Source organism: Abrus precatorius, unplaced genomic scaffold (assembly GCF_003935025.1).
Source record: "Abrus precatorius isolate BTA unplaced genomic scaffold, Abrus_2018 Scaffold9, whole genome shotgun sequence".
NCBI classification, from domain to species: domain Eukaryota; kingdom Viridiplantae; phylum Streptophyta; class Magnoliopsida; order Fabales; family Fabaceae; genus Abrus; species Abrus precatorius.
In genome coordinates, this window is record NW_020874439.1 from 11,747,841 (window position 1) to 11,769,769 (window position 21,929).

Below are 21,929 nucleotides of genomic sequence, written 5' to 3' on the forward strand. Positions count from 1 at the left end.
TCACAATAAGCCTCTAGCAACCATTTCATGAAGAAGTTTCTCGGCTGTATCATTCTCTTCTCTTTCAAAGAGAGCACGGATAATTATGTCAAAAGTTATAGCATCAGGGCTGCAACCATTGTCTTCCATTTTTGACAACAAGGCTAATGCTTCATCAAACAAGCCCTCCTTGCAAAGCCCATTGATCATAGCAATATATGCTACCAAATCAAGATGATAGCCATTAATCAAAATGGCCTGGAAAATCTCTTGTGCATCCTTATGTCTTCCGCCTTTGCATAGTCCATCAATAAGCATTGTGAATGTATATGCAGTTGGATGAATGCCCTTGTCTATAACTTTATTGAATAATGCAATTGCCCTGTCTAAATGATGGTTTTTGAATAATGCGTCTATCAAGGAATTGTAGGTAATTATATTAGCACATTGACCCCTATCCTCCATCTCATCAATAAGCTCCCAAACATAAGAAATTCTTCCTAATTTGCAAAAACCATCAATAAGATAATTGTAAATTACTGTATCTTGAGCTATACCGTGGCAATGCATGTCTTCAAAGAGAACCATGGCTTCATCCACCATTTTAATCTTGCATAATCCATTCATTAATCATTATGCTGTAGCAATGTAGATTAGGGGTTACTCCAGTTCGGATCATGTTATTGAATACACATCTGGCATTCTTTACTTCATTAACTAAGCAATAGCCATTCATTAAAGTATGGTAAGTAACAACATCAGGTTTCACACCATCTTTCATCATAACAGCTAACAAAATTTTAGCTTCACTCACATTTCCTTGTTTACACAGTGCATCAACCAATATGCTGTAGGTATACACATCTGGGTTGAGTCTTTTCAATACCATTTCATTGAACAAAAAAATTGCTTTCTTCGCTTGACCCAATAGGCAAAAACCATAAATCAGACTACTGTAAGTGACAACGTTAGGATAAATATTCTTGACAACCATTTCTGATAAAAAATCACATGTCTCAGTCAAAAGTTGATCTTTACACAAGCTATCAATGATTATATTGTACATTACCGCATCAAGCTGAATCAATTGTCCCTCAATCTTTCTAAGCAACTGAATGGCAGCTCTCGTTTCTCCCATTTTACATAATCCATTGATCATTGATCAGCGTCCCGTAACTAACTTGGTCCATCTGAAATCCTCGTGCAACCACCTTGTCATGAAAATGCAAGGTTGCCATCAAAACACAGAACATTCATGAGTGTGGTCAAGGTTATCGTATTTGGCTGATAACCCAATCTAAGGTATAACAATGCTTGGCTCAATTCCCTTGAATCCCAGTCGTTGAAAAAGGGAAATGGTGTGTGGAAATGCTTGTTCTTAACGAGGGACCCAAAATCTTGTTAAATTGAAGGATCGATGGAGAAGGACGTGTATTGAGCATGAGACTGAACGAGGCAACAGCATCATCCACATCAACATTGTGAATGAATCGGGTTTGGAGTGAAGAAGAAGGAAAGTAGAGAAGAAAAAGTGGAAACTTGGGAACACACAGACGGAGAGAAGAGCTTAACCTTGAGAATGACATTTGGAATATCAAAGTCCGAGGCCTTCTCTTCTTTAGGGTTTTATATTTTTTTATAGGCTTTTGTCGATTTTTTTAATTAAATTGCACTTATTTTTATATTTTTATGTATTTTTTTATTTATGCATATGCTAGATATTTAAATTTGTATAACTTATATCTATAATAGTTATACAATTTATTAATTAAAATATATATTTTTATAAATTAATAAAGCATAAATATTATAAAAGTATAAAATATTTTTAATAAAAATAATTTTTAAAATTACATGTCTCTTTTATATTGATAAAAAATTTATATTAATTTTTTTCTTTTTATTGTAAAATTAATATTTACGACTGTAACTATATTTAAAGCATGACAAAACAGATAAATAAAACAAAGTTAAAAATGAAAAATTAAAAAGTTATATATATTATGATTTAGATATTAATTTTTTTGTGTGAAATAAATATTTTCATCAGAATTAAGTAATAATTAAACTATATTAACTTACCTCAATGACATAAAAAATGGTAAATAAATTTTTTTCTAAAAATATAAAAAAATAACAATTTTATGGTTTACTTTATTAATAAATATATTTTATATTAATTTTAGAAAATAACTATTTATATGTGAGATAAATATCTATTTCTTGAATAGAAAAAAAATAATATCTATTTCTTGTAATAAAATTTTTTATATCCTTATATATATGTATTTATTTATTTGAATAATGTAAATATTTATATTAAATTTTTTAATATTTTATTTTACATAAAAGAATAATTATACAAATAAATAATTATAAAAAATATAATAATATCACTTAAAATACAACTGATTATCTATCCTATAAATAATTGATTCAAAGTCATCTTATTAGTTAAATTAAATAATTGATACAAATTATTTTGATATATTAACTTGAAGTTATTAGTTATATTTTTTATATTACTCAGTTTGATTTTTAATTTTTATATTCAAAAATAAAATAAATAAAAGTACAAATATAAATATATTAATTATTTTATTTTATTTTTATATATTATTTTAGAATATATATTTTAAAATTAATTTTATTTTATTTATAATTAATATAAATTATACTTTATAATTAAAATTAATATAATTAAAAAAATTTATATATTTAATTTTTTATTTAATGAGTATAGTTAAATAATGTGAATACTCAATTTTATCTGAGTTCTTTTTAAAAATAAAAAAATTAATATAATGATTCAAATTTATAAGAGGTTAAGAAAATAGATAAAAATTAATTTAAAAATTAAATTCAAAATTTAAATTTTTAAATTTAAAATCAAATTTAGAAATGATTAAAGTAGTTTGTAGATTTTTAGGAGAGTGAATGAGAGAAAAAAAATTTGATTACTAGTCATCGAGAAATAAAAGGTCATGAAATTTTGGAGCCTTTGTTAAAATAAATAAATATTTAGAATCTAGGGTTTCAGAAAATACTTATAAATAGAAAGTTTAAGTCTTTAGAGGAAGATGACTTTTATTTTAATAGTGAAACAAAAAGAGAGAGAACTTAACTCTCTTAGAGAGTATGAAAAAAACAAAGAACCCAAAAAATAAAGAGAAAGAAGAGGAAAGAGTCAATATTCTGAGAGAGAACAAATTTAAGTACATTCGATGGTCAACTCGAGAAAACAAATATAGAGAGTTAAAAAATATAAAGCCAACAAAAACTTTTATTTACTAGATCAAGTAAGATCTCTTTACTTTATTTTTTTATTTTGTTTATTTTATTCTTTATCTATTATGTGTATTTTGCTTTCGCTTCTCCTTGTTCCTTATTTGTTTATTCTAAATTCTCAATTTTTTTTCTAAACAAAAATCATCTCTTTTTATAAAAGCCTAACATTTCTTAACCCTAAAACTATGCTTTTGAAAGTGCAAATATTTTTTCCAAAAAATAAAACCTTCCTTTTTGCAAACTCTAGAAAATTCTAATGTTTTTTCCAACCCCAAAAAGTTATCTTTTTTCAAACCCTAAAAATTATCTTTCTTTTTTTAAACCCTTTGAAGTTTTAATTTTTTCTATCACTAAAACTTTTCCTTTTATTTTAATCCCTAAAAAACCTAATTAATTAAAAATATTTTTTAAAAACCTAAATATCCTAAATTTTCTCTAACCCTAAAAAAGTTATAATTTTTTAAACCTATAAAAAAAACCCTAATCTTTTAAAAAAATTTCCTGCTTTTTTTCAAATCCCAAAAATCCTATTTTTCTTTCTAAACCAAAAAAGCATTCCTTTTTACAATTCCTAAAATATTAACTAATTGTTTTACTCCAAAAATCTTTTTTTTTTTTTGCAATGATAAACCCTAAAAATCTTTCTTTTTTACAAACTTAAAAACCATAATTTTCTTTTTAACATGGAAGTCCTATTTTTTTTTTTTTGTCCTTAAATCCTAAACATCAAACTTTTTCTCAACCTAAAAATTAAACCTTTTTAGATCTAAAAAAAAAAAAAATCAAATTCTTTCCTAACCTTAAAATTATTTCTTTCTATTCATCTTCGTAAAGACATATACATATTTTTTGTTCACTAAACAAAAAAAGTGAGTTTTCTAAAATAAGAAAAATTAATATTAAAAATATTTTGGATCGTACGAGTTTATTGAGTACTTGTGTGATGACTTGAACCCTATGTAAAAGTAGATTTACTTAACAAAATAATACAGAAAAATCTTAATTTTTCAAAAAAAAAAAAGAAGAAGAAAATCTTTGAAACTTATCTAAAATCTGATTTTTAAAAATAGAACTAGTTGTAGCTTTGATTCCTCTATTGCACACGGAAGATACACGTAAGAGTGAAAAATTGACCCGTCAAGTTCAAAATCACTTTTTATTTTTTTTTAGGCCTAAATAATTTTAAAATTTTTAAAACTAAGAGTAATTTCAAACAATTCTCTTTTGTAAAAAAAATTGTATGTTTTTATTTTAAAAAATAAAATAAAATAAAATATCAAGATAAATTTTTAAAATACATTTCTTAATACAAAAAAAAAATTATTTGTATAAATAATCCATTCCTTAAATTCAAATAAATTGTTTTGTTGTGTTTCTTTATTTTTTTTAAAAATAAAATTAAAATATCTAAAAAAATTGTAAAAAAAACTAGAAATAAATCTAAAAAATAATAATTTTTTTAAAAAAGTAAAAAATATTAAATTTTTTCTTTTATAGTAAAATAAATATTTTTATAGTTAAAATATTTTTTGTATATTTTATGTAACAAATGTCATAAGATGTTATACCTTCCTTATACGTAACGACTCTTAAATCTGAATATGTTTTTGAAGATTTTTTAATTAAATTTTTTTCAATGTTTTCTTTAATAAATTTTGGTGGCAACTCTCTATCATCAATTTTTTTTAACTAATCGCAACTCATTTTTTACATTCTTCTTTTTCTTTACATAATTGCAACCCTTTATTAATTATTGTACTTAAGTTGTTAGTTGTTAAAAACTATATGCAAATCTTATCAATAAATTTAGATATTATTAATAAATAATAAGAATATAATTAGATAATTGGTCATAATATTTATAAAATATTTTAAAAATTTTATTACTTAATATTTATGTTATCATTTAATTATTAAAATAAAAATATTTAAATGAAACAAAATCTTAAAAATTTATTGATAATCAAAATTTTGTTAATCCTCTTTTTTTCTTATTTTTCTTTAATTTTATATTCTCAAAAAATAAACTTTAAAATTATTTTCATAAAATTTTAAGTTTGGAAATCAACTTCTTTCACTTTAAACTTCAAATTTTTAAACTTTTTTAATTGATTTAGTACAACGAACTAATAAAAAGTAATATATTTTTACTTTAACTTATCTTTATTAACATGCAAAATTCAAATATGCTAACAATAATCTGACTAAAGAATTAAAAAAAAATACTTATAAAATACTTATAAAACAATCATGAAGAATAAAAGGATAGGTCACTAAATTATATCACATAATGGATATTTAACAAATATATAATAATGTTAATTATTAACGATTTAATCATAAAAATTTAGAATTATAAATACTTAACATAAAAATTTTAAATTATGAAGATAAACAAACTGAAAAAAAAATCATATTATTTTTTATATACTATTATTATATAAACATTATCTTATAATATATTATACTGAATATATTTATTTTTTGAAATTGAGTTTATTTTTAATTATAATTTAGTCTAAATTAGGATTGTTAGTAAGATTTAATAATTTTAACATTATTTATATTTATCAAATATTTAACTTTTTATTTCATATGTATAATATCTTAAATAAAAAATTATATATTGATAAAAGGCTCAATTTATAATTTTATTAATTAAATTTTATATATTTACTAACCAAAAGATATAAATAGTATCACTTAAAAATGAGAAAAATATTTAAACAATCTATCCAATTCAAGCAACAAAAAAATTTATTTAATTTAATTCAATTTTTAAATATATTCAAATAAAGTAATAAATTTATTTTATAATTAATGATGACTTTTTAACTTAAAATTGATTTAAATTGAATCAGAAGCACTTCATAAGTTGTTTAAATTTTGTAAATTAAAAGTTGATTCAATGAATTGTAGTTATATCTATTACATAAATAAATATATAAATAAAAATTATTATCTAAAAAATTATAATACTTTAATATTTGTTTGATATAAATGTTTGTCTTTATAATGTAAATAATTTATATATTATTATATTTTATTTTTGTTCTCTTGACTTATGCAAATTGTAAAACTTGTTATTATTTTAACTAACTTACAACAAAAGTGCTTCTGAAAAAGAAGCAAAGATGGCTTGAATAAAAACAAATAAAATTTGAAGAAGAAAATTTAAAAAAAGTAAAATGTATGTTGTAGTCATATAAAATCTATGGTATATTTTTTAGTGTTGTTAAATAAAATACCTTTTATTAGAGAAAATGGAAGTTTCAATTAAAAAAAAAACAAATTGAAATATTTTATTAGATTTTGATATCATTAATGGTTTTAATAACAATAAATAATCATATAAAAATCTAAACCATTTCAAATTTAATGACAAATAGTTTTCATTTTGTTTAAACCTTGTTGTAGTACTTATAGATAAACTTTTACATTCATTTAAAATAATACAAATATAATTAATTAAATGACAAATATTTATTAAATACAAATTGTTAAATAATAATTATATTTTAATTACAATTATTATTATTATTTGTAAATGTCAAATATAACTTAGTGTCCATTTGACATCGAAATTGAGTATAGAATTGGGCTTAAGAATTCTAATTATCATATTTGGATGTCCATTTAGAATTGATATTATAATTCTATAAATTAATTTCATGGAATTCTTTGACAACTAAATTTGCCCCATTTCAATTCTTAACATGTACACTAAAACTTTCAATTTCTAATAACATAATTCACAGATACACTCACATATCATGTCTTTTTCTGGTTTCTTCCTCATCTCTATAGTTTCTCATCTTCATAGTTCTTGTTCTTCCTAAATACTTTCTTTTCAATATTTTCTTCTTCTCTCTTCTTTGTTCTCTCTTTTTCCTATATATCTTTCTTCCTCTTCTTATATTTTTTTAATTTTTTATATTATCTTCTCCTTTTAACTTCACTTTAACGTTGATTATTAATACTACTTTTTTTTTCTATATTATCTTATTTTTCTCTATTCTCTTCTTTCTCGTCTTACATTGATTATTAATAAAAATAGACTTTTTCTCTATTCATCTTTCTCTTATTCTTCTTATTTTTCTTTTAAGTCTTATTCTTTCTTTCTCTTTTTTTTACATTTGTTTCCTATTTTTAATTTATGTCTTCTTTTTTTCTTCTTATTTTTCATGTTTGTTATATGTTTAATATATTTATGTTATTGTGTCATATTGCTATTATGCACTTACTACAAACTATATTGTTTATATTAATTGTATAATAAATATTATAGTTGATGGCGTATTGCTAAAATATTTTATTAGATTTTAATGTAATTAATAGTTTTAGTAATAATAAATAATCATAAGAAATTTGAAGCAATTCAAATTTATTGGCATTGAAAAAAGTAAAAAATGTATTTAATTAATAGTAATGGAAGGTATAAAGAAAAGTACAATTAAAGCTTTTTACGAGGTCACGACACATCATCAAACTTTCAACAAAATGAGCTCTTATAAATTAGTCTATGAAATAGTAATGTTAAAAAGTACTTGTTCCTTTCTTTTCCGGTCAACCTGTTAGTCTCTAGAAGGATAGTTCATCTAGCAGTTTGGTCCCTGACATTAAGTGATATATGAGAAACATTAATTTTTGTTTACATGTCACGTGTATAATGCCAACACGACACCAAAATAATGTCGCTTTCAAAAGAACATGGAAATAGAACTAATTTGTCATACTTTTTTTTCTGTCTAAGGACAACAAAGATATGATATTGACCAAAATGGATGCAACAAGACTATGATTCAAGAACAAGTCTTAATTGTTGTAAAAAAGAAAAATACAAGTTTGGTTTGCAAGATTCTAATCTAAGTAGTGAATTGAGGTTGCAATGAGAATTCAGAGAGAGAGAGAGAGAGAGAGAGAGAGAGATGTATCAATGGGAAGGAAGAGATTAAGTAGTTCAAACTTGGGTTTGCAACGATAAGGACAATGATGTAAGGAGTAAGGGGATGCAAATTTGAGTAGTAGATTTGCCATGCTAGCCATTGTGGCAGCTCTATAACAAGGGCGTGATTACGACACATGTCACCTAATGTTAGAGACTTAATTGTCTAATAAACAACCATATTAGAGACTAACAATACAATTTTAAAATGTCGAAGACTAATATGCTTGATACTTACTATCTCACAGACACAATTGTGAGTTTACTTGTATTTTAAAAGATTTAACTAGAGATAATTTTATTTTATTTCTTTTAATTTCATCTTACTCTTCTTTCTGTGATTAATTAGCTTAACTTAAATATTTGAAGAAAATATAATCTTATCATTATTTTTATAATTTTTTTTGCAAATAATATAATCCTTTTTACTAAAAAATATTTTACAAAAATATTCACAAATTGACAGGTCAATTAAGTAGTTTTTGTAAAATATTTATCATCTTTTTGTGTCATGCGTTAAACTGACCAATAAATTTTAAATTTTTTTTAGCATTTTAAAATGAGGAAAATTGTTTATGATTGTAGTGTCTTAACATTTTTGAATAGAAGATAAAAAATAAAGTAGTAAAAAAATATAATAAAAATATCTGGTCTACTTATTTATTTATTTATGATATCATTCTTTATTATTTTACATTTATAAGCTAGCCTAACAACTATTTTTACCAAATACTTTTAATATAATTAGATAACTTTTAAAATTTTAACTTTTAGTTAGTTTTTCACTTTCTAACTTGTTTATTTGTTAATTTTGTTAAGAACATTATGAAACTTTAAAATTATTTCATATTTCAAATTTATCTTAATAACTTATTTTATTTTCAATATTTGTTTAGCAATAGGTAGATAATTTATCTTGTTGAGTTGTCCTATCATATTTATATAATTCAAATTCTTATCCTAAAAGGGCGATGAGTTAAGAAACATCCAGATAAAATAACATTTTTTCCTATTACATTCTTACTAATATTTTATAAAAATTAATTATTTAAAGATATAGAATTTCAATACTTTTTATATAAAACATATATTATATGAACAATTTTTATTAAATATTTTTTGAAAATTATTTTTTAAATAAAATTTTTATTGATTTTATAAAATATAATTTTATAATTTACTACTTTGGGTGGTAAATATAAAAATATCCTAAAATACACTAAATTGTACCACATATTAGTCCAATGAAATAAAACTATATTTTTTTTATAAAATAATTTAATTTAAACATTTCGTCATAAAATAAAATTCAATTTATCTTTACAATATAATTCAAAGTGTTCGATCTTCATATTTAAATAGCTAAAGTTATCAAATTTGATTTTTGAAACTTCCAAGTTAAAAAAGAAAGATGATATATATAATCTCTGGACAAGTAAATTATTTTCATGTATTTTGTTTATATTAAATTTGTTTCCTCATGTTAGATATTTATATCTATTTAAATTTTTTAAATAACTAATCTTTATTATTATAATTATAACTAAATATCTCAACTTTAAAACAAAGGTTAAAGGAATAATAAAGACGTCATGTTTTGTTTTACATTATAAAAATAAAATTACAAAAATGGTTAAAAATTATTTATTATTTTAAAATATAAAGCAACAAAAATTATTCAATACTATTAGATTATAATTATAGATTAAGAATATATTTAGAAAAAATATAAAAAAATTTATAAAAATAGTTTGACTTTATATGAGTTTTTTTAATTTATTAAAATTAAATTTTTATGTTTGTGATGATAAATTTTATGGTAAAATTAATAGTATCAAATAAGAATAGATTAAACTGATTTTTTTCACATAAATAAATTAAATTAAATTAAATTATTTATTGCCTAAATCTCCTATTTTGAACAACTTTATCATTGTGTTCAGAATTCTGATAATGAAAGTTGACTTAAATCAACTTTAGTTACAAATTTGCATGTAAATAAAACATAAGTAGCTTTGAATCGACTTTTCCTTGTTGAATATTTTTTGTTTACTTATAAGTCCATGTAAATCAATTTTCTTACACTAATTTTTTTTTTTTTTACATTGAAGCCAATTATAGTCAATTTCTGTAGAAGTTTTTTTATTTTCTTTACATTGAAGTCGATTTAAATCGATTTTCATATATATGATTTGTAGCACTGAAGTCAATTCAATATATTTATGTTTAAAATTGAAGATAATTTAAATAGATTTTAGTTTAACATAGAAGTCGATTAAAGTAGATTTCTAGAATTTTTTTGCTTGTCTGCGATAAATAGAGATATACAACATTCTCATTTGCATTATTTTGTTTCACAAATTTGTGAGGTTGAGTGTGAAAATCCTTGTGAAATGACAAAGACACATGTGTTTATGTATTATAATAGTGAGATTGTAAACACAGTAGAAGGAGAAACATTTTGTAGTGACAATCAGGCCTGGTTGGTTGTTCATCCACCAATTGCTTTGCTACAGTTGGAGAGTCGAATATTAGAGGAGTATAATGGAAACAATATATAAGTTTCAAAAATATTCTACATGATGTCAATTAATATTGGGTCAAATGGTATTTAATATAAAAGATGACGAATTTAGAAAGATGAGCACGTTAATCACATGTTTAGTTATTTTAACTCATTCACTGAAGTTTGTACAATAGAGTTTTTTGTCGAACTACAAGGTGAGCATTTTAGCTCTGGAGGTTCAGCCCCAAATCCATCTCGTTCACCACCAAATCCAAACCAATTAGTTAATATGTTCTGTCATGATGTGTATAATTCACATGATGAGATAGGTTCTCCAAATTTCAAACACTTTGGTAGACATATTGAAAAGTGTGACACCCTTACTACTTATTATGCCATTAATATAAATATAATATTAAAATAATCCAAGCAGTAAGAAAGCCACATGTATGAGTTTACATCTGTTCACATTAATAGAAACTAAATACACCATCTATATCAGTTATCCAAATACATATATACATATGATCTGTCAAAATATACAGTCATCCAGTCATATAAACATATACACATAGCTAATTTACATACAAAATAAAGTGGGATTACGATATCAGAGACAACAACAACAAAAATGACCTCACAAGCTTCCCCCCTAGACCCATGATTATCAAAAATACCATTATCTCCAAAAGTTAACAACGGTTAAGGATTTCTATTTATACATTCCCTCAGCCACTAGTAATTATACCTACATATATGTACAAGTTATACTTTACTCGGCCCTAGCCTATTCTCCTTTCCTACTAGGTTCCTGCTCAGAGGAGTCAAAACCAGGAGGAAGTCCGGCTTGAGAAGAAGTTCTCTTCTTTCCAGTAGTAGTAGGGGTGTTTGAACAGTGAGAGAAATCCGGAGAGTCAGAAGAAATGAGATAGATATGTGTCTGGGTAGAGGTATGTTTGCTATATTGGGTCGTACAACAGGTGGTACATAAGGCCCTAAAGATCTAAGGAAATTCGGGGGTAATATTGGGGGCGATAATACAGGGACAGGAGGTGGGACATAGGGTCTCCTAAACTGTACTCCAGGAGGAAATGGAAAAGTGAGTCTTATGGGTACCCTGATGGGGATGGGGTATGCCTGTGGGCCTGACCCATTTCTATCTAACAAAAAGGTAATAGTGCTAGTATGGGTGAACTGTTGTTGCTCCCAATCGTGTGCCTATCTTCCTTCAGGATCATATCTGACCGTGATGCTGAATTGGTACGGTGGTCGGGCCATTTGTATCCTCACCTACTAAACATATTCACATACAACACACATAGCAACTAAAATGGTGAGACAAACCCATTTCAACCAAAGTACAATAGAAAACACGTCAAGATATTTACAATCATTATAGCAAATAGCAACAACTCAACACACAATGTACATGCCATGTATGATTCTGTGCATCACCTAGTTAATTGCTATACTGACACATGCATGTGGGCCCAAACCATTTTCTTTTTCTTTTTCTCTTTCTTTCTTTCTGGGAAGGATTAGGAGTTCACTGTCACTAACCATTCTTGGTCATAACCATCTCATTAGATAGTTTCAAATGTATAGATCAACTGATTCTGAGAATCCATCAGGTTCTGTTAGGATAGTCCAATTTTGCAGTGAGAACCGATAGCACAGGGTTGCGAGCCCTGGCCTTTGCCCAGCTTAATCACACCCGACTATCCCCAAGACTAACCTGGAGTCTCCCCTAGATTTCATATACTTCCCATCCAACGCCATCATCATTACATGCTTATGATGCATGAACCTAATTTCAGTCTTTTAATTAGATATTAAACATTTCTTTTCAATAAATAACAACATATGTTTCAAAATTTCACCGATAATCCAGTAGAGTTTCCTCTATAATTTAGATAATTCTAAATTGTCTTCTCTACAAAACAGTCAGAAAATTTTAATACACTTCTAATTTTAAATAGAGTCTCACTACCACCACATTTCACAACTTTCCTTTCATTTCAATGGCTCTCAAATACCTTTTTTTCAATTATCACCACATTTCAAAATACCCATTTAAAATAATACTTTAAAATGAATTAAAATCCTTTAAATTATTTAAATATGTATATAGGTATATTTTAAATATATAAAAACTATTAAATAAATTTTGATCAAACCACTTGAAATTAAAGAAGAGTTTTTTTTTAAAATATTTTTATTTCGCAATTCTCTAATTCTTTTCAACTTTTAACAGACCTTTTATATGCTCACTCCACATGAATGATAGTTCATTCCTCAAGTATTTTAGGTAATCAATTATTTATACTGAATTCAACAAACAATTATCATAAAAACATCATCACACATAAAATCAATTTCAAAAAGGAATATCAAACAATTGTACACTAAGTATGGAAATAATTATAAATTTCTTCAAATAATTCATATATACATAGCAAAGAATAAAACACCCATCTCCCAACGTTTTTCTATTATACCCGTGAAAATAGATATGTCCCCCCTTACCTTGAAGTATATACCGATTTTTCTCACCAACGTCCTCTTTCCACCACTTCTCAAATCACCATCCTAACTAAATAATCACATATAATCATGATCAATGTTAAGAGGCATTAATCACCCAACCCTCTACTAGTGAGTTGAAACTATCATTTTCTAATCTTCGCAAAAATGGCTTACGGGTCTTACAATTGTTTTCTATGATGTAAATGGAATACTATAAGCCTAAAGATGATTAAAAACAATTATTTATCCTCATAACACTCTTGGGACAGCACCTCTAGACCAAGGATTTTGAACCCTCAAATGCATTTTTAACAAAACAAAAAGCACCAAAATTATTTATTATAAAACATAGAAGGATTAAGCAAATAAAAACATAATTTAGAAATAAAATTTTTGGACAAAATCTCACCCTTATGCCACTGTTCCAGCACCCAAAAAGAGGGAGAAAATAAAAAAATTAATCGGTTCAAAGTGTTCAAAATGATGAAAATAGGTGGAATATTAAAAAAATTTAATGAACTTACTTGGAAATTTAAGAGATTAAGACCAAAGATGATCAAAGCTTCTTGGAAGAAAGAAAATGGGGCTTACGGAAGTGAAAGAAAGAAGTGGGAAGCTTTAGAGACTAATCCTTATCTTAAATAGGGAAAATAATAATATAATATTAGAATTTTCACTAATTTTTTTAATTAATTGAAATAATTAGATAAAAATCTCAAAATCTAAAAATAATCATAAAATATATTAAACATAACTATAAAATAATTTTTGACACTATTGATCCTTTAGTTGGTGTCCAAAATTTTTACACGCAATTTCTGCTTGAGCATATAACTAATTTACTTAAAATTAACCAGAAAATCCAAAAATGCTCATTAATTACAAAAAAAATTATTTTTATATTCCAAATAATATTTATAAATAAAATATAAATTTTTATAATTTTTACTATTATTATTATTATTTTTTAAATAAAATATTTTTTTTAACTTTATACAATAATTTTAACCAACACAAATTGACACTTTTTGAAACTTAAAAATTTTAAAATTAAAAAATACCAAAAATTTCTTAAAAATATACCTAACAATTTTGTCTAAAGCATCTTATGCTAATTCTATCTCAATTTTTTTTCTAAAAAATCAAGTACTATACATCAACTTAGAACTATATTAATAAATTAATCGTTTAGCAAAAATGAGGATGTTACAAAAAGCCATCATCACTAAATCCATAGGAAATGAGACAAGATAGCGTGGTTGGAGATTTGATTTTATTGTGGCACTACAAGATCATGAAAATGATGAAGAGAAGGACCTTGATGATGATGAAGATGAACAATTATTGAATGTGCAGAATATGGATGAACATTTGATGTCGCAGTCTCAATCCCAATCTCAATCTCAATCTCGACAGTGTCCTAGTCACTACTCAACAATTGATTTATAAGCAATGCATTGTAATGTGAGTGAGATTGGTTCAAGTTCGAGCATAGAAGAAGAGAATGATTTGTCACTTAGTCAAGTATTTCGTATCAAAGGTGAAGTGACGTTTGCTGTTAAATATTATAGCATTCAAAAAGATGTTTGGTATAAAATTTATGAATCTGACCACATAAAATTTCATTGCAAGTGTGTGAAGTTTGACATTAACTATAATTGAAGTATACATGTCACTTTCTGCCAAAAATTGCAATTATGGGACATGCAAAAATTGATGGGACCACACACATGTCTTTGTAGAGTCTATGAATCGACATGCTAAGATGGATTATAATATTATATGTGCCCATTTATATCCCATGATGCAAGTAGATCTGATGACCAAAATCAAATATCTACAAGCATCAATAGAGTCAGAGTTGAGGTTCAAGATAACATATAGAAAGGTGTGGCTCGCCAAACAGAAAGCTATTGCTATGATATATGAAGATTGAGAAGAATTGTATAATGAACTTCCAAGATGGTTGGGTGGCTTGCAATCTTATATGGCAGGTACTATTGTCCAAATGTAAACTAGACCATACTATGTTGGTAATGTTGTAGATTATGGTTATTTTATATTTCATCGTCTTTTTTGGACCTATCCACCATGCATAAAGGCATTCAAATATTGCAAAAAATTGATTTTGATTGATGAAACACACTTATATAGCAACTATACTAGAACATTGTTGATGACAATTTCCCAAAATGACAACTCAAATATCTTGCCACTTGCATTTGCAGTGGTGAAGGGAGAGAAAAAAGAAGCATGGTCATTTTTTTAGAAATGTTTGTCAGCATGTGACACCATAAGAGGACACTATTGTCATATCTGATAGGCATCATGCTATTAAAGTAGCTTTAGAAGTTACAGGGAGTGGGTGGTATCCTCCTTCAGCTCATCATGCATACTATTTGCGACAAATTGCGTTAAATTTTGCTGTGAAGTTCAAGAATAAAGGTGCAAAGCGATTGCTAATGAATGCAGCATATGCAAAGACTAAACATTATTTTTAGTACTGGTTAGAGCGTTGGGGATTTGGATCTTGTGATTTGTGCATAGGCTAATAACATACTGTGTGTAAAGTGGGCTCAATATACTAATGAAGGTCGCCGCCTTGGGTACATGATGTAACATCCTTAATTTTTATTTAACATAATAAGAATATAATTTCCAGAATACAATGAAAACTAGTAAAATTTATTTATCGGGCGAATATAACAGTAAAATCACAACATATTCCATGATTTTTGCTCAAATATATAAGAGCTTTGAATAATCAAAACAATAATAATTAAACGAATTTTTAAGAGGAAACATTAAAATGTCATGAACATACATTGAGCTCACAATATACAAGATGTTAATATTTACAAAATATTCATTAAAGTACAATAAAATACATTAGGACTTCTTTTCCAATATTTGTAAAATACAAAACATAATAAGTCCTAATGAGCAGCCTATCCATCAGGTGACCAAAGAGACACTAGTCATCGTTGTGTCATCCTTCTATTATCGGAGTCGAGGTCATCATCTAATCTGAGATACAAATTACCAGGGTCTGCAGTAATCTGAGTACCCGTAATCTGTTCAAACGTCCAATGAGATGGTCTCCCGAGATAATCATGGTCATGGTACGTAAACAGATAGGTCAAGGCAGCTGGTGTCCTCACAGTGCCAGGAAAGATATATACACAAAGAGTATGATGGATTCTACTTACAGGAAAATCAAAAGGAATGTTATAAGCTAATTCCATTTCTATCATAATAATGTCACTAGGTACATCATTTACATATACAGCAATCCTAAAGAAATAAAGTCTCTGATACTCATTAAATATATAATTCAGTTTATTATTTACAGAACTATCTACTAATTTAATCCTCTCAGTGGGTGCTATCATCTTGATTCCTTGAAATGTTTACGTAAGGATGAGTCTCTATTTTTATTACTAAGTATACATTCATAATATTCAATAATACAGATAAAGAAATCATGCAAGCATCATATAACATGAGCATTAATCATCTAATTTAGATTCATTACCTCTAACACTTTCATTTTTTTCATTTCACTGCCCTTGGGATCCCTCGAGGTCTTGCTTAGCATAGATAGTTACTGGATAGCCGCAGCTACACAGATACAACGTGTGCTGACCCGATCTCTTTTAGCAAAAGTATGGTCAAGAGTATTAGTCAGGAAACAAGTGTGAGGCCTGTGGTGTTCCTACTCTCATTTGTCTTACGCAATTCAAGAAGAGTATCCACCACCCATATGTCCCCAAGACTTCTCAGTCTTCTCTATCTTCTATACTCTAGTGTACCTATGAACTATCTATACCCGTCCTTATCATATTCCTTTCTCATTTCCTTTTCCTTTCAATGTTTCTATCTCATCTTTCTATATTTTTTCTTAGTTTATTATTATATCATATATTACTCAATCACTGCCGAGAGTTAGTTCCCTCGAACTCAGTCCATCATATACATGCATATATTCAAAATAAAAATCACACCCATCATCCATCACCACAAAACATGCTTCAAACATAACAAAACATATTCCAAATATAGTAAAAACATACTATCATTTAGCACGTACTCAAATCAAACATTTTCATAAATACAAATAGAGAGGGCGATATTTCTCCTATGAGTCCTCGCTTGAACAACACAGCTCGCCTGGGCGAGATCTTCATCTTGCCTGAGCAAGATCACTCTCGCTTGGGCGAGGTGACGATTAAGCTAATTCTATTCTATCTCGCTTGAGCGAGATTGCTCTGAAACAAGATATTTCTTGGTGCTCAGTCTCGCTTGAGGAAGATTTCTCTCGCTTGAGCGAGATTCCCTGCATCAAACTCTTCTAAAACTCTTCTCAATTTACTCCTAACACATCCTAATGCTATTTAATATCAAACAAAACATAATTTTTTAAATAATGAAAAAGAGGGTGTTACACATAAATACTAATTTATCTAAGTGTATGAATGTTGTCATGAAAGGCACTCACAATTTTTCCACTACAACCATAGTTAAGTTAACATATTATCGTCTTATTGAGTTGTTTGTACAAAAGGGCACATAAGCAAAGACGCAACTTGCAAGTGGCAAAAAATTTCACAGACCCTGTTAAATGCAATTAAGGAGCATAGGCAACACTTTGGTAACATGAGTAGTACTCGAGTGACCCGCGATGCTTTAGAATACTTGGTGTTTGAAAGAGAGAAAATAGGAAGTCGTGGTTAGTAGGAATTCAAGGTACATTTAACAGAGTGATGATATGACTATGTGGAATTTCAAAAATTGCATTATAGGATAATAGATAATAGTCTGCTCATCAACATTGTGGGGTAATGCTAAAAATGTATCTGTGAACCAATGTATATTTACGCAGAATCTTTTTATGTTTGCCTTATCTGGAATTGCTCCAATTAAATCTCCACACAATGCCCATATATTTCGATCATAAAATTTCTCTTACGCTCCAATGCACCCACTCACAAGAGCCCATCTACACGTAAACCTAGCTAAAATACAACATCCTCCAAAGTTATCATACATTCTCCGTATGAAAGGTGGAATGTGTACGACTCACGCCTTCAATGCTCCACAAGTGCACTAATGAGTGCCCTATCATAATCAAATATTGGCACCACCTGTGCAATATGCCAAAAACCAGTCTGCCTATGAAATGATTTTATTCTTGAATCTGGAGCAACCATCATATTATAACATCTACATTTTAAAATTTGAACTTCCTGTAAGATTAAAATATATATACATATATATATATATATATATATATATGTTAGGTATTGTTCACCAAAACTAGAAGGAAACACCAAAATAATAAGCAATATTTACTTCATATATGTTAAGATATCCAATACAAACACATTACAACAAAATTATACTTAAATTAACTACCTCACAATATAAATTTAACAAATAGTATAATTTAACTAAGATTATCTTAATGTATCAAGTCTATTAAAATAAATAAAAAATTATTACAATACAAATCAATAGTTCAAATTCTATAAATATATTTAACACTCATTATATTAAAATTTATTCTAATTCACCAAGTTATAATCTAAATGTTTACTTGCCTAAAACTATAATTATTTAATTTATAACAACAAATAATAAAAATTTTAATATCAAATACATTAACATTTTATAATTGACAATTGATTAAATACGTAACAGAAATTATATATTATATGTACAATATTATTCTAATATATGTGTTACAATCACACTAATCAATGTACTATAACATATGTGTTATAATCTCACTCGTCGATGTATTATAATACACATTATAATTGCACTGATCGATGTTTTTGTGACACATATATTAGTTACTCCCTTTTTCTTGTTCGTACACTTTCTCAGCATTTTTCAAATAACACACCTTTTATCAACATTCCTTTATCCATCATTTTCCACTAATAACATATTTTCCTTCATTTTCATTTACATTTAACTTATAACATTCTTTTCTTCGTCTCTTTCTCATCATTCTATTAAATGAAACATGTGTAATACTTCATACACCTAGACTTAGTCTAATTCACATATTCATGATAAAACGTTTCATCATTCAAATAGCTAAACAACTTTCTTCAATTATGTCAGATCAATAAATCATGCATCATTATACAATTAAATGAAACATGCCTTAAAAGTACACGCATTTAGACTTAACCCAATTCACACATATGTAATATAATATCTTTTATTATTTAAGATAGTCAAACTATTTATATTAGTCGCAACGACAATCAAACTTCTCAATCCAACATAACAATTATAAAACATGAAACATATCAACACAAACCCAATACAATGCGCTGAAGATTGAACACCTCTTGTTCAATTGGATTTTTATAACCTTATTTCCCTTCATTCCTAGCTCATTAATCCACTTTTGTGCCTAATTCGTTTGAATTGGATCATTTTATGATGTTTGAATTTTATTTGGGCTTTATTTAATTTTTTTCAGTATTTGGCAAATTCTGATACTGTTTTGGTTTCTGGACCATATCTTGAGTTGTAGAACTCATTTCATTGTGATTCTTGATTTATAGGAAAGCTAAGAGAAAGCCGCACAATTCTTATGAGAGGTTAGAACCCAATTCTGATGATAAGAAGCTGAAATTGGGACTAAAAAAAGTCAAAATGCTGCACTCGCAGTTTCTGACCTTGGTGCAGTATTTTGGCCATATTTCAGTCCACAGATGTCCGTTTAAGCCCATTCTAGTTGCGTTTTGAAGATAACATCCAGGGCTACAATTTCTCTTCATATCGAAAATCAAATCAAATAGATCTTCATGGCCAAAAAAAAAACACAATATCTTCATGGATTTAGCATGGATGCTGGGCAGCAATTACAAGCATAACTTTCCCTCCAAAATTCAAACTTGAACAAATAAGGATTCCAGAGACAACTATTGAGTAGAGGATTAATGTAATTGAATAAATATTAATTATTTTTTACGTTTTGATCCTTAAGAGCCTGTATTTAAATTTAGGGCAGCAGGCTGTAAAAGGGTTGGTTGAGACGTTAGGAGATTAGGTTTTATGTTTTAGGGTTTTTGTTTTCTTCTTCTTTTTCTCTTCTATTTTTACCTTTCGTTTTCCTCCATTAATGGAGGCTTAGACTTTTATCTAGTCCAAGGATTGAAAAAGGGTTGAGACACTCTTGAGGATCGATTTCGCAATTTATTTAACAACAAGTTCGGTTTCATCTCTTCCTTCTTTCTGCTTTTGCTAATTATGATTTCTAATTGAAGTTCTTCGTTTGGATTGATAATTGTGTAGTTGTTTGATTACATATTATTCGTTTGATGTATGTAATTAATTCTTGAAGGAGTGTGAATTAGATTTTCAGGTTTGAGATCTAAGATTAATGACATTGGTGAATTAAATTAACACAAATCGATTAGGTTCTAGAGGTTTCTAAACTTTGAGCAAATTGTGTGTTAATCGAATGCATGAGAGTTTTCGTGTGAATGCTTAATTTGAATTGAGGTTTCATTCGAATTTCATGTTAATCACTAATTTGTTGGTTGATGCATCTTCTTGGAATCCGGTGATAGAGTGGTCGTAGTTCTTCTAAATTCTTGGATTAGAGTTTTTAATTATTTTTTACTTTTGATTCTAATTAGTTATTCTATAAATCAAACCCCCTCTAAAAATTTTATAATCATATAACGTTATCATCGTGGGGAGACGAATCGGATTGTACCTTTTGCTACATAATTTTTATGCAATTCGATTTTTATTAATTTGTCCGAGAGCGACACTCGCGATCACCTCTATACTCAGACTAGTCACACATTTCATAAATAATTTGTCAGAGATGATGCTCTCTTGTTCTTAATAAAAATTGTCTATCTTGAGGTTTGATCTTTTCCTTGTACACTTATTATTCTCAATAATAACTCACGCCCCAAAACTGTTCATGCATAATAATTATTAATGAAGTTGTAGAACTTCTCAAAAATTGGTCTTCTCCAAAAATTTTACTATGGAACTTTGGTCAAGTAGCAATAAAATACATATAGGTTTTATATGTCCATAAGTCCACGTTTGCGATGTAAACTTCAAGAAAACATTATAGATCTACCATCCTAAGCAAGAGAATTTAAATTTCTAAGCTAGAAACTTGTAAATATGAGTTAGGGTTTGGGATCAACTCCGCTTACCTGAAAATGGGTTTCTAAGACCAAGTTCTTTGTGAGCTCTGGAGAAAAACTCCATGTTTTGACAAGAGACACTACTCAAAGACCAGAGTTTTTCCTAATATCACAAAGTAGAGTACATATTATGAAAATAAAGAGCAGAGAAATAGGAGTGAGATGGAAGAGTTAAACTCTGAAACTTACTTGGATTCAAGTGGAATAGACGTTCAAGTTTAGATCTAATAGAGATTCAAGGTTTGAGGAGGTTTTCTATGACAATGGAATAAGAGAGAATAGAGAAAGAGATGAGAATGGTTTCTTGGTTTGAGATATAAGTTTTAAGAGGGCCAAAATCACTTAAATACTCCTTTCTCTCTAGGATTCTTGCTTAAGCAAGAATACTCTTGCTTGAGCAAGAAAAAACAAACAAAAATTACTAGTTTTCTGCTGATATTTTTTCTTGAGTGAGAGTATTATCGCTCAAGCCAAAACACGGCAGACAACT

General features: G+C 27.1%; 1 pseudogene; it reads right to left on the reverse strand.

The window, feature by feature from the left end:
* LOC113850813 lies at positions 1 to 1,565 on the reverse strand (annotated as a pseudogene).
* Positions 1,566 to 21,929: the final 20,364 nt, after the last annotated feature.